The sequence below is a fragment of the Pelodiscus sinensis genome, chromosome 1 (assembly GCF_052426305.1).
Source record: "Pelodiscus sinensis isolate ZL-2025 chromosome 1, ASM5242630v1, whole genome shotgun sequence".
Taxonomy (NCBI): Eukaryota; Metazoa; Chordata; order Testudines; family Trionychidae; genus Pelodiscus; species Pelodiscus sinensis.
Window position 1 is genome coordinate 257,260,696 of NC_143052.1, and position 12,380 is coordinate 257,273,075.

Sequence of the window (12,380 nt, forward strand, 5' to 3'; positions counted from 1 at the left end):
AAAATAGTCACAACCATATATACCAAAGGATACAATTAAAAAAATGAACATGTTCATTTTTTTAATTGTATCCTTTGGTATATATGGTTGTGACTATTTTCTTCCACTATTTGATCTGAGGAAGTGGGTCTGGCCCATGAAAGCTCATCATCTAATAAACCATCTTGTTAGTCTTTAAAGTGCTACATTGTCCTGCATTTTGCTTCATTATAAAATGAGGATGCCCAGAATGGGAAAACTGGGTTCCCAATGGAAACGCCAGCTGGAACCATCCCTTTACTGATTGATGATCATGCCACAAGAGAACAACAGTATTAGGTCTGATGGTTAAGGATGGGAGTATAACTATATTTGTAACTTTTGCATATAGAACTTTAACTTTAATAAAGCTTAAAAAACAGACTGGACTTTATACGTGTGAATGTCTGTGTGGTCGCTACCCTTGAACTTTAAAGACTCTAAATCTGAAGCAAGTAGCAGAGGTGACTTTTACTGTCATAAGCTGGACGCTGTCGGCATAAGAGCTGAACCCACAGTGGCATAATGCCACATTACCAAATCCACTTTAAATAAAATTCAAGGGTACAATTTTCTACTGGTTAGCTTAGATAATTCTCTACTCACCACGCTGGTTTGTGAGAATTCCTTTTCTAGGTGCCTAGTGTTCCACATGTACTCTACAGGAAGCCAGCCCTCCTAGCGCAGGGTTGTGAATTCTATTAGAAGGCAGAAGGCCTATAACCCCATTGTGGATCAAGCCTGATGTATTCATATCACATCTGATGACACACTTTCCAGCAACTTGGGAGGATATAAATCATAGAATCATAGAATAATAGGACTAGAAGGGACCTCGAGAAGTCATCGAGTCCAGCCCCCCGCCCTCAAGGCAGGACCAAGCTCCATCTACACCATCCCTGACAGATGTCTATCTAACCTGTTCTTAAATATCTCTAGAGAGGGAGATTCCACCACTTCCCTTGGCAATTTATTCCAATGTTTGACCACCCTGTCAGTTAGGAATTTTTTCCTAATGTCCAATCTAAACCTCCCCTGCTGCACTTTAAGCCCATTACTCCTTGTCCTGTCCTCAGAAACCAAGAGGAACACATTTTCTCCTTCCTCCTTGTGACACCCTTTTAGATATTTGAAAACCGCTATCATGTCCCCCCTTAATCTTCTTTTTTCCAAACTAAACAAGCCCAGTTCATGAAGCCTGGCTTCATAGGTCATGTTCTCTAAACCTTTAATCATTCTTGTAGCTCTTCTCTGTACCCTTTCCAATTTCTCCACATCTTTCTTGAAATGTGGCGCCCAGAACTGGACACAGTACTCCAGCTGAGGCCTAACTAGTGCAGAGCAGAGTGGCAGAATGACTTCACGAGTTTTGCTTACAACACACCTGTTGATACAACCTAGAATCATATTTGCTTTTTTTGCAACAGCATCACACTGTTGACTCATATTCAACTTGTGGTCCACTATGACCCCTAGATCCCTTTCCGCTATGCTCCTTCCTAGACAGTCGCTTCCCATCTTGTATGTATGGAACTGATTGTTCCTTCCTAAGTGAAGCGCTTTGCATTTCTCTTTATTAAACCTCATCCTGTTTACCTCTGACCATTTCTCTAACTTGCTAAGGTCATTTTGAATTATGTCCCTATCCTCCAAAGAAGTTGCAACCCCATCCAGTTTGGTATCATCTGCAAACTTAATAAGCGTACTCTCTATCCCAATATCTACATCATTGATGAAGATATTGAACAGTACGGGTCCCAAAACAGACCCTTGAGGAACTCCACTTGCTATCCCTTTCCAGCAGGATTTAGCACTGTTAACAACAACTCTCTGACTATGGTTATCCAGCCAATTATGCACCCACCTTATCGTGGCCCTATCTAAGTTATATTTGCCTAGTTTATCAATAAGAATATCATGCGAGACCGTATCAAATGCCTTACTAAAGTCTAGGTATATGACATCCACCGCTTCTCCCTTATCCACAAGGCTCATTATCCTATCAAAGAAAGCTATCAGATTAGTTTGGCATGACTTGTTCTTCACAAATCCATGCTGGCTATTCCCTATCACTTTATTACCTTCCAAGTGTTTGCATATGATTTCCTTAATTACCTGCTCCATTATCTTCCCTGGGACAGACGTTAAACTGACCGGTCTGTAGTTTCCTGGGTTGTTCTTATTCCCCTTTTTATAGATGGGCACAATATATGCTCTTTTCCAGTCTTCTGGAATCTCCCCTGTCTGCCATGATTTTTCAAAAATCATAGCTAAAGGCTCAGATAGCTCCTCTATCAGCTCCTTGAGTATCCTGGGATGCATTTCATCAGGACCTGGTGACTTGCTGACATCTAACTTTCCTAAGTGATTTTTAACTTGTTCTTTGTGTATCCTATCTTCTAAACTTACCCTCTCTCTGCTTGTATTCACTACGTTAGGCACACCTCCAGACTTCTCGGTGAAGACCGAAACAAAGAAGTCATTGAGCATCTCTGCCATTTCCAAGTTTCCTGTTACTGCTTCTCCCTCCTCACTAAGCAGTGGGCCTACCCTGTCCTTGGTCTTCCTCTTGCTTTTAATGTATTTATAAAAGGTCTTATTGTTTCCCTTTATGCCTGTAGCTAGTCTGATCTCATGTTGTGCCTTTGCCTTTCTAATCTTGCCCCTGCATTCCCGTGTTGCTTGCCTATATTCATCCTTTGTTATTTGTCCTAGTTTCCATTTTTTATATGACTCCTTTTTTATTTTGAGATTGTGCAAGATCTCCTTGTTAAGCCAAGCTGGTCTTTTGCCATATTTTCTGTCTTTCCTACACAGCGGAATTGTTTGCTTTTGGGCCCTTAACAACGTCCCTTTGAAATACTTCCAACTCTCCTCAGTTGTTTTTCCCTTCAGTCTTGCTTCCCATGGGACCTTACCTACAAGTTCTCTGAGCTTATCAAAATCTGCCTTCCTGAAATCCATTACCTCAATTGTGCTGGTCTCCCTTCTACCTTTCCTTAAGATCATGAACTCTATTATTTCATGATCACTGTCCCCTATACTGTCTTCCACTTTCAAGTTCTCAACTAGTTCCTCCCTATTTGTTAAAACCAAATCCAGAACAGCTTCTCCTCTGGTAGCTTTTTCAACCTTCTGAAACAGAAAGTTGTCTCCAATGCAGTCCAGAAACTTATTGGATATCCTGTGCCCCGCTGTGTTAGTTTCCCAACATATGTCTGGATAGTTGAAGTCCCCCATCACCACCAAATCTTGGGCTTTAGATAGTTTTGTTAATTGTTTAGAAAAGGCCTCATCCACCTCTTCCACCTGGCTAGGTGGCCTGTAGTAGACTCCTAGCATGATATCACCCTCGTTTTTTACCCCTTTTAGCTTAACCCAGAGACTCTCTACACAGCTATCTCCTACGTTCATCTGCACTTCAGTCCAAGTGTGTACATTTTTAATATACAAGGCAACCCCTCCTCCCTTTTTTCCCTGTCTGTCCTTCCTGAGCAAGCCGTACCCTTCCATACCAACATTCCAATCATGCGTCCCATTCCACCAGGTTTCTGTAATACCAATGATATCATAGTTGTATTCATTGGTTAGCAATTCCAGTTCTTCCTGCTTATTACCCATACTTCTCGCATTTGTATATAGGCATCTAAGATACTGATTTGATCTTGCCTCCCTGTTGTGCCCTGACCCTTCTTTCTCCTTGCCATTATAGGCAAGCATTAAAACAGCAGCTAGTAAAGTTAGATCTTAAAATCAGCAGGTCCAGATCATTTTCATTCAAGAGTTTTAAAAGAGCTGGATGAAGGAGTACTCCAGACTGCTAACGTTAATTTTAAATAATTCTTGGAACACTGGAAAGCTCGTGTTGTGCCAATGTTTCAAAAAGCGGGAGTGGGATGTCCTGAGTGAATATCCACAGGGGCTATAGTACATGTCCCATTTGTGAGCTTTAAAAAAAAGCTTTTCAATCTGATGTTTCTCCTAGGCAAAACATTGGAATGGCCGATAAGTGACTTGATTAAAGAATGTGCTTTAGTTAATGCCAGTCAATCTGCGGAAAACAGCTCAGCAAACTAAGTTGTTTCGATGCAATTATAAATTTGGCTGATAAAAGTTATAGCACTGATATAAGCTACTTAGGGCTTGTTCTCACAGTGTGCACCGTGAAGTGTGATTTTTAAGTGGCACTACCATCTTGGGCTTGTCAGAGTTTCATACGGCACTTTAATATAGTACAGTTTCAAACAGCGTTATATGCAAATACACTGGGGAACTTTTAGTGAACATCTACAGGGGCAACATGAATCAGTTAGTGCATGTCCTGTTTGTAAGCTTTAAAAATCATACCCCACATTGTTGCTCTGTGTAGCCTTGCACGCACATGACATTTTGATTCAGAAACTAAAGTGACATGAATTAAAAACTAAATGATACAATCTTGAAGTATAATTGTAAATGGGGAAACATCAGCAAGTAGGTGTAGTTCTAGTGGGGTCCTACAGATTTTGTTTTTGGCTGTATGCTATTCAATATCTTTTACTAATTATCTGGAAGAAAATATGATTGCCTGACTAAGAAAGTTTAAAGATGATGCAAAAATTAGGGTAGTTGTAAGTAATGAAGGGGACAGGTCACTGATACAGAGCAATCTGGATTGCCTGGTAAACTGGATACAAGCACAAAAATGCCCAAGTGTAAATGTATTAATCTAGGAGTAAAGAATAAAGGTTAGGGGCTTACCTGGAAAGCAGTGACCCTGTAAAAGATTTCATGATCATAGCAGATAACTAGCTGAACAAGAGCTCCTATGGCTCTATGGTGGTTAAAGACTAATGTGTCCTTTGTATGTACAGGCAGTCCCCGGGTTACATGGATCCAACTTACATCGGATCCCTACTTACAAACGGGGTGAGGCAACCCCGCACTGGCTGCTTCCCCCCAGCAGACCAGGGAGACGCGAAGCTAGCGTCCCCGTCCCCCCAGCAGACCAGGGGGACGCGGAGCGGCTTTTCTCAGCAGACACCTCAGCTTGAGAATAAAGGACTGAGGGAAGTGAGGTGTGGGAGAATAAAACTGAGCTCTGGAGAAATGTTTGGCTAGAGTTTTCCCTACAATATGTACCATTTCCTACTTACATACAAATTCAACTTAAGAACAAACCTACAGTCCCTATCTTGTACGTAACCCGGGGACTGCCTGTATAAGCAAGGAGAACTTGAATAGAGGTGCCCAATATATATTACTTTTATCTTGAGCATTTTTCCACCCACAAATGGAACACAGTGTCCATTTCTGGTATCAATAATTCAAAAAAGATTTTGATAAATCAGAGTGTTCAGAGAAGAACTACCAAAGCTACCTAAAGTATGTACGGGTTGTCCTTCCAAAATCTGGGACACTCTGGTCTGGCAACATCCAAAGTCTGGCAGGACCACAGGTGCTCCTGGAGCTGAGAGTCAAGGACTCTAAAGGCAGGAGGGCCAGCCAGGTGGGACTTCAGAGATGGCATCCTGGCTGAGGGAAGCGTGGGACCAGGGCTGGAGCCCTCCAGTAGCCTGCAGGAGCGTGGGGCAGGGGTCGGAGCCCTGCGGCTTCCCCCAGCTGTGCAGGGCTGGGCTGAAGCTGTTCAGGGCCAGGGCCAGGGCCAGAGCCTTGCAGCTTCCACCATCCATGCAGGGATGGGGACAGAGACCCACAGTTTCCTCAGCTGTGCGAAACCCTCGACCCTGTGGCAGCTCCTGGCTACACAGGAAAGGAGCCCTGCGGCAGGATCTAAAGCCTGTGCTGCCCAGGGAGCCAGCAGTAGCTGGACAAGCAGCCCAGGCAGGATGGGGCGGGGTGGGGGCAGGGTTGCCTGTTGGGGCAGCCTGCCAGTAGTGGATGATGGGCTTGGGGGCTGGTGACAGAAGACCTCCCCGGTCTGATAAATTCTCTTGTTTGGGACTGATCAAGTCCAGTGATGCCGACCAGAGAGGTCCAACCTGTACTAGAAAACCTACCTTATAGTGATAAAGTCAAGTTCAATCTAGTTAACTTAACAAGGAGAAGGCTAAGGAGTGATTTGGTCACAGTCTATAGGTACCTTCATGGAGAACAGAAATATGAGGGCTCTTTATTCTAGAAAAAAAGAGCACAAAAAATCCAATGGCTAGAATTTGATGCTAGACAAAAATGTGTATTAGAAATGAGGTACACTTTTTAACATTGAGGGTAATTTAACCACTGGCAGTATTCTTTAAGGGCGGGGGAGGCGGGGATTCCCTATATCTGATAATTTTTCAGATTTTTTCTAAAATACATGCTCTAGTTCAAACTGGGATTAATTCAGGTGAAGAACTCAGTTGTGTGTTTTAGATGGGTCCAGAGAAGATGATCAAAGTGGTCTCTCTTCGATAATCTCCATCTCCCTTGAGAGAAAGGGGAATCAAGCTGTTCCCATTTACAAGGCTGATCTCTCTAAGGGCACGTCTACACAGCAGGGCAGAAGTCAAATTAAGCTACACAATTTGAGCTATGTCAATTGCATAGTTTAAATTGAAATTGCTGAATTCGGCTTTTGACACAGCCGACACAGCAGGAAGTTGAAGGAAGAACACTCTTCCTTCAACTTCCCTTACTCCTCCTGAAATGAGGGTTACCATGAGTCAGAGTAAGAAGTCCTCCAGCTCGACATTATTTCAAAGTAATGGCTTGCAGTGTATATACGCTCTTTATCATCAGTTATTCCGAAATGATGATGCTGTGTAGATGTACCCTAAGATAAAGCTACCATTTTATTTGTATGCGGGAGAATAACAACAAAAAAGGGATAGGGAATAAGACAGATGTAGGGGTTAATTGCGGAAGAACTGTGTATGTATGAAGTATAGGGGTGATGTGACACGCATTCCCCCCTTCCCCTATATCTGATGAGCCAGAAGCAAGCACCTAGGAAGACACACCATTTAAAATAAGCGGTGGTGTCATTGTAGCAAGAACAAGTTATAGATAAGGGCTGGAACACACAACAATTTTGTTTACCCAGATGTACTGACCATGTAAACAAGGTCAAAGGACAAGCAGTACCAGATCAATAGTTGACAGCTGAACCATATATTAGCAAGTAACACGTAACCCCTAGAAAATTCCAAACTGCAAAACAAGGTAGAGGCACTTTATTTAAAGCTGCACCACAGTATAGCAATTTGGACCTCACCTATGGACACTGTTACAAGTGCCTCAGATGCCTAGATGACCTCCTGCTCCATTCGCAGCTGAGAAGGGGTGCTCAGCTTGCAGAAGGAACATAAACCGCCACTTTGCCTATCATGTTGTTCTTTTAGTTAAGGAGCACAGCTGAAAACTGTCAGGAAATAAACTGCTTGTGTTTGACAGATACTTGTGCAGTGTGTTTTTGTACTTAGAGAACCCAGTGTTGGACCTGAGAATTACTCTTGCCGGCAACAACAGACAATATCTTATTGCCTCTATAAAAACCATGGAATGCCCACATCCTGAATACTGCTACAGATGTGGTCGCTTCATCTCAAAAAAGATATATCGGCTTTGGAAAAGGGCAACAAAAATTATTAGGGGTTTGGAATGGGTGCCATATGAAGAGAGATGAAAAAGACTTGGACTTTTCAGCTATGAAAAGAGGAGACTAAGGGGGGATATGATAGAGGTCTATAAAATCATGTCTGGTGTGGAAAAAGTGAATAAGGAAAAGTTATTTATTTATTCCCACAATGTAATAACTAGGGGTCACCAAATGAAATTAATAGGCAGCAGGTTTAAAACAAACAAAAGGAAGTTTTTCCTTACGCAGCGCACAGTCAATCTCTGGAACTCTTTGCCAGGGGATGTGGTGAAAGCTAGGACTTTAACAGGGTTTTTAAAAAAGCTGGAGGTTAGATCCATCAATGGCTATTAGCCAGGATGGGTAGGAATGGTGTCCCTAGCCTCAATTTCTCTGGAGGTGGGTGACAGGGGAGGGATCACGAGAGGATTACCTGTTCTGTTCCCTCCCTCTGGAGCATCTGGCATTGGCCACTGTCAGCAGACTGGATGAACCATTGGTCTGACCCAGTATGGCCGTTCTTATGTTCTTATGCCTTTCCTGGCTACCCAGTGCTTGGGTTTGCAGAAATAAATGCTCACAACTGGGCTGTAGTGCAATGGTTCTCAGTCTGTTTATCACTGTGGGCTGCACATGTTATGTGAGCTCCAGATTGAGAACCACAGCAGCCCCCCAAACTCCTCACAGTCCCCTATTCCCAGCACTTCCCATCCTCGACCTGGCCATGGGCTGGGTGGCTGGACTCTGCTAAGTAGTGATAGGCAGCCGGACCCTGAGTGCTGCCACACAGGGACAAGCAGCAGCCAGCCCCCAAATCTGCCAGGCAGGAATGGGCATCCAGGCTCCTGCGCATTGGACCAGTAGTGGAGTGCCTGGTGTGTGCTGGCAGGCAGGACTCAAGAGGAGGGGCCAGGAGAGGAGCTCACCTAAAACCTGGGGCTGCTGCAGCACCCCAGAAAACCTCCTCATCCCCAGTGCCCCCACCCCCTTCACTTCCCAAAGTCCCTGCACGGGAACCTACCCACAGATCCACATTCCCACCTCTTCCCCTGGCAGGAGGTGCAGGCTGAAAGATGCTGTCTCCACCTCAGTCAGCCCTGTTCCCTTCCAGACCGGAGCATCCCATTCTGAATTTTTTAAGCGCAGAGCTGAAGTACAGCTGTGTGCTAATTGGGCGGCATGTGGCCCACAGGCTGCAGGTTGAGAACTGCCGTTTTAGTCGAATACTGGAAGAGGAGCGCAGAATTAAAGCAACGGATTCCACATGAATATTAAAATAAGTAATTATAGTTTGAAGAACCAATCTCCTATGAATATGAAATAGTTCTTTATGTTAGGCACATAGTAGGTTGGACCTCCATGGTCTGGTCTGGCACTGTCGGGAACTGACCGGTCCCAAATGAGAGACTTTGCTGGACCAGGAATGGTCTCCTGCCACCGGCCCCAACCCCCATCACCTGCTGCTAGCAGGCTGCTCCAGCAAGCACCTTGCCTTGCCTTTCCCTTCCCCCACAACCTGGCTGGGCTGTTTGCCCAGCTGCTGTTGGCTCCCTGGGCAGCACAGGTTCCAGCTCCTGCTGTGAGGATTCAGACCACATCAGGGGGCATCTGTGGGGCTCTGGCCCGGGCTCGGTTCCCTAAGGGGCTGCTGCAAGGCTCTGGTCTGGCCCATGCTCTAGGAGGTTGCTGCAGGTCTCTGGCCCTGGGCTGCTGCAGGGTTCAACTCCAACCCCATGCTCCCGGGAGCTGCTGCAGTGCCCTGGCCCTTTGTTCCTGGGGGGTTCCAAGAAACTCTGACCCTGCAACAACCCATGTTGCTGGTGGACTCCAGCCAGGCCTCCGTCCTGCACTGCTCCCAGACAGGCTGCTGACCCTGTTTCCCCGGCCAAGCTGTCCCTCCTGCCCTTAGGCTCCTGGGCTCTCTGGTCCAGGAGCATCTCTGGTCCTGCTGGATGTGAGATGTTGCCAGACCAGAGAGTGCTGGTTTTTGGAGTTCCAACCTGTAGTTTGTTTTGTTAAACATAGTCATAGATTTTCACAAGTTACAATTTATTTTTATAGAAATTAAAAAATATATATTTCTTTAGTTATGTTTCACTGTGAAATCCCACTCAAGTATTCAAAGCCTCATTTATATGCTGTTGGTTCTTTCTTTAATCCTAATGTACCTAATAATTTGTCATTGTTATAGTCTCATACTTACCTTTTTAACTAAATTAATAAAATACTGGCAGTTAAAGAACCTGTCAAAAAGTATAATAATTTGCCTTATTATAAGTTTTTCCTCTGCTAAAATACCAAGTGAAATCAACTAGTTTGATTAACATTTATTTCTCCTTCTAAGTTGCTGCTGTGATTTTTTTCCCCTATGGCATTAAGTAAACTGTTAAATAATATTCTCAGAAACAAAATATACTAGCAGAAATTTTACAAAAACAGTCAGGATTAAAATGTTGCTTTGAAGTCAGGGAGAAACGATCAGAACTAGATATAACTAGCTTCTGGGGGTCAAATTCAACTTCTATGGAAGGGATAAGTAGCAGTGTTGCTAACAAAGTAATATTGTGAGGGTAAATTAGGGTATGTCTACACTACAAAGTTAATTCGAACTAACAAAAGTTAGTTCGAATTAACTTTGATAGGCGCTACACAGGCAAACCGCTAGTTCGAACTTAATTCAAACTAGCGGAGCGCTTAATTCGAACTAGGTAAACCTCATTTCACGAGGACTAATGCCTAGTTCGAATTAAGTAGTTCGAATTAAGTAGTCCCTGGTGTAGCCACTTAATTCGAACTAGTGGGAGGCTAGCCCTCCCCAGCTTTCCCTGGTGGCCACTCTGGGCACCACCAGGGAAACTCTTCTGCCCCCCTCCCGGCCCCGGAGCCCTTAAAGGGGCACGGGCTGGCTACGGTGCCCATGCCAGGTGCAAGCCTGCCAGCGCCCAGCCAGCAGACCCTGCACCTGGCACAGCACGAGCCAGCCACCCGCTGCCACCCAGCCGTCCACCTCTTCCCAGGACCAGGCTGGCGGCTCCCAGGAGCCTGCCTGGGGCTGCAAGAGGCGGGCGCCCGCCTGGTCTAGTGCGGACATCGAGGACCTCATCCACGACCTCCACACTAGGCACAGGAAAGTGGCCATCTAGGGCAGGATAGCTGCCAGCCTGGCCACCCAGGAGCAGGTGTGCATGAAAATCAAGGTGGTCCACTGAGACCCCCGACCCTGAGCCCTGAGCTTAGAACGGCCGTACTGGGTCAGACCAAAGGTCCATCTTGCCCAGTAGCCTGTCTGCTGACAGCGACCAACACCAGCTACCCTGGAGGGGATGGACCGAAGACAATGACCAAGCCATTTGTCTCATGCCATCCATCTCCAGCCTTCCAAAACAGAGGCCAGGGACACCATTTCTATCCCCTGGCTAATAGCACTCCATGGACCCAGCCTCCATGAATTTATCTAACTTCTCTTTAAATTCTGTTCTAGTTCTAGCCTTCACAGCCTCCTGCAGCAAGGACTTCCACAGGTTGACTCTTTGCTTTGTGAAGAACAACTTTCTGTTATTAGTTTGAAGCCTGATACCCATTCCTTTCCTTTGGTGTCCTCTAGTCCTTCTTTATGGGAACTAATGAAGAACTTTTCTTTATGCACCCTCTCCACACCACTCATGCTTTTATATACCTCTATCATATGCCCCCTCAGTCTCCTCTTTTCTAAGCTGAAAAGTCCCAGTCTCTTTAGCCTCTCTTCATATGGGACCTGTTCCAAACCCCTGATCATTTTAGTTGCCCTCCCCTCTCCCACCCTCTCTCTTCCCCTCTCCCACCTCCTTTTCCCAGTCTCCCTGAGTTTTGTTAAATAAAGAGAGTTTCTATTTTTGAACACGTGTCCTTTATTTTGTACATCGGGAAGGGGGGCTAGAGAGGGGTAAGTGGAAGGAGGTGAGGGAGGAATGGGGCACGAGCCCCCGATGGGGAGGACTGGGGTGGCTCTGCCGGCTCCTTTCCTACAGCCCCCGATTGACACCCCCCCCGGATGGCAGTCTGCGGCAAGTGCAGCCGGGCTGATGGCCGCGTGCTGTGATGTGCTGAGTGTGGGCATTCAGGGCACTCCAAGACAGGACTGCTTTGCTGTCCCTCATCGAGTTAGACAAGCGAGCGGGGAACCCCTGAGAACTTTCTGTCCGGGGTGGAGGTTGGGACCCTTTAAGCACAGCCCTCGGCTAGCCTGAGACAGCAGCTCCACGCTCTAAGTCCTAATCTGATGCCCTGCCGGCACTGCTTCCGGCCATCCTTAATCTTGGTTCAGGGTCCACTCATTGTGGACATGCTAGTTCGAATTAGCAAAACGCTAATTCGAACTAGTTTTTAGGTCTAGATGCACTAGTTCGAATAAGCTTAGTTCGAATTAACTAATTCGAATTAAGTTAGTTCGAATTAGTGCTGTAGTGTAGACATACCCTTAGTGAGAAAGTAGGTTCAGTAACTGGTAAAGTAAGGTAGCTTGTACCTAAGTGACATTCAGAGGGTGTACAAAATGAGTGTAACTCACAGAAAGGTGGCTTATGCCCTCACTCTTACTGAAATCCATTGATCTATATCTCTATACATCCAAGGCCTTAGAGAATAATCTTTATCTTTAGATAGAAAGACATAATATCTATGTAAATCATTGCAGTCCACCTGTGTCAGGTTACACACTGTGAGGTTGCAGAAGGACCTGGATTGGGGAAATGCTATATAGCAAGGTAGAAAACAAACATTTTGTGCATACTCAGCTATTTATTTTTCCACTCCTTACACCATGAGC

General features: G+C 45.3%; 1 protein-coding gene across 2 annotated transcripts in view; it reads right to left on the minus strand.

Moving 5' to 3' along the window:
• GPC6 (glypican 6) overlaps positions 1-12,380 on the minus strand; it is a 1,157,918-nt gene that overhangs the window by 193,810 nt on the left and 951,728 nt on the right. The gene's annotated exons all lie outside the window — the stretch shown is intronic.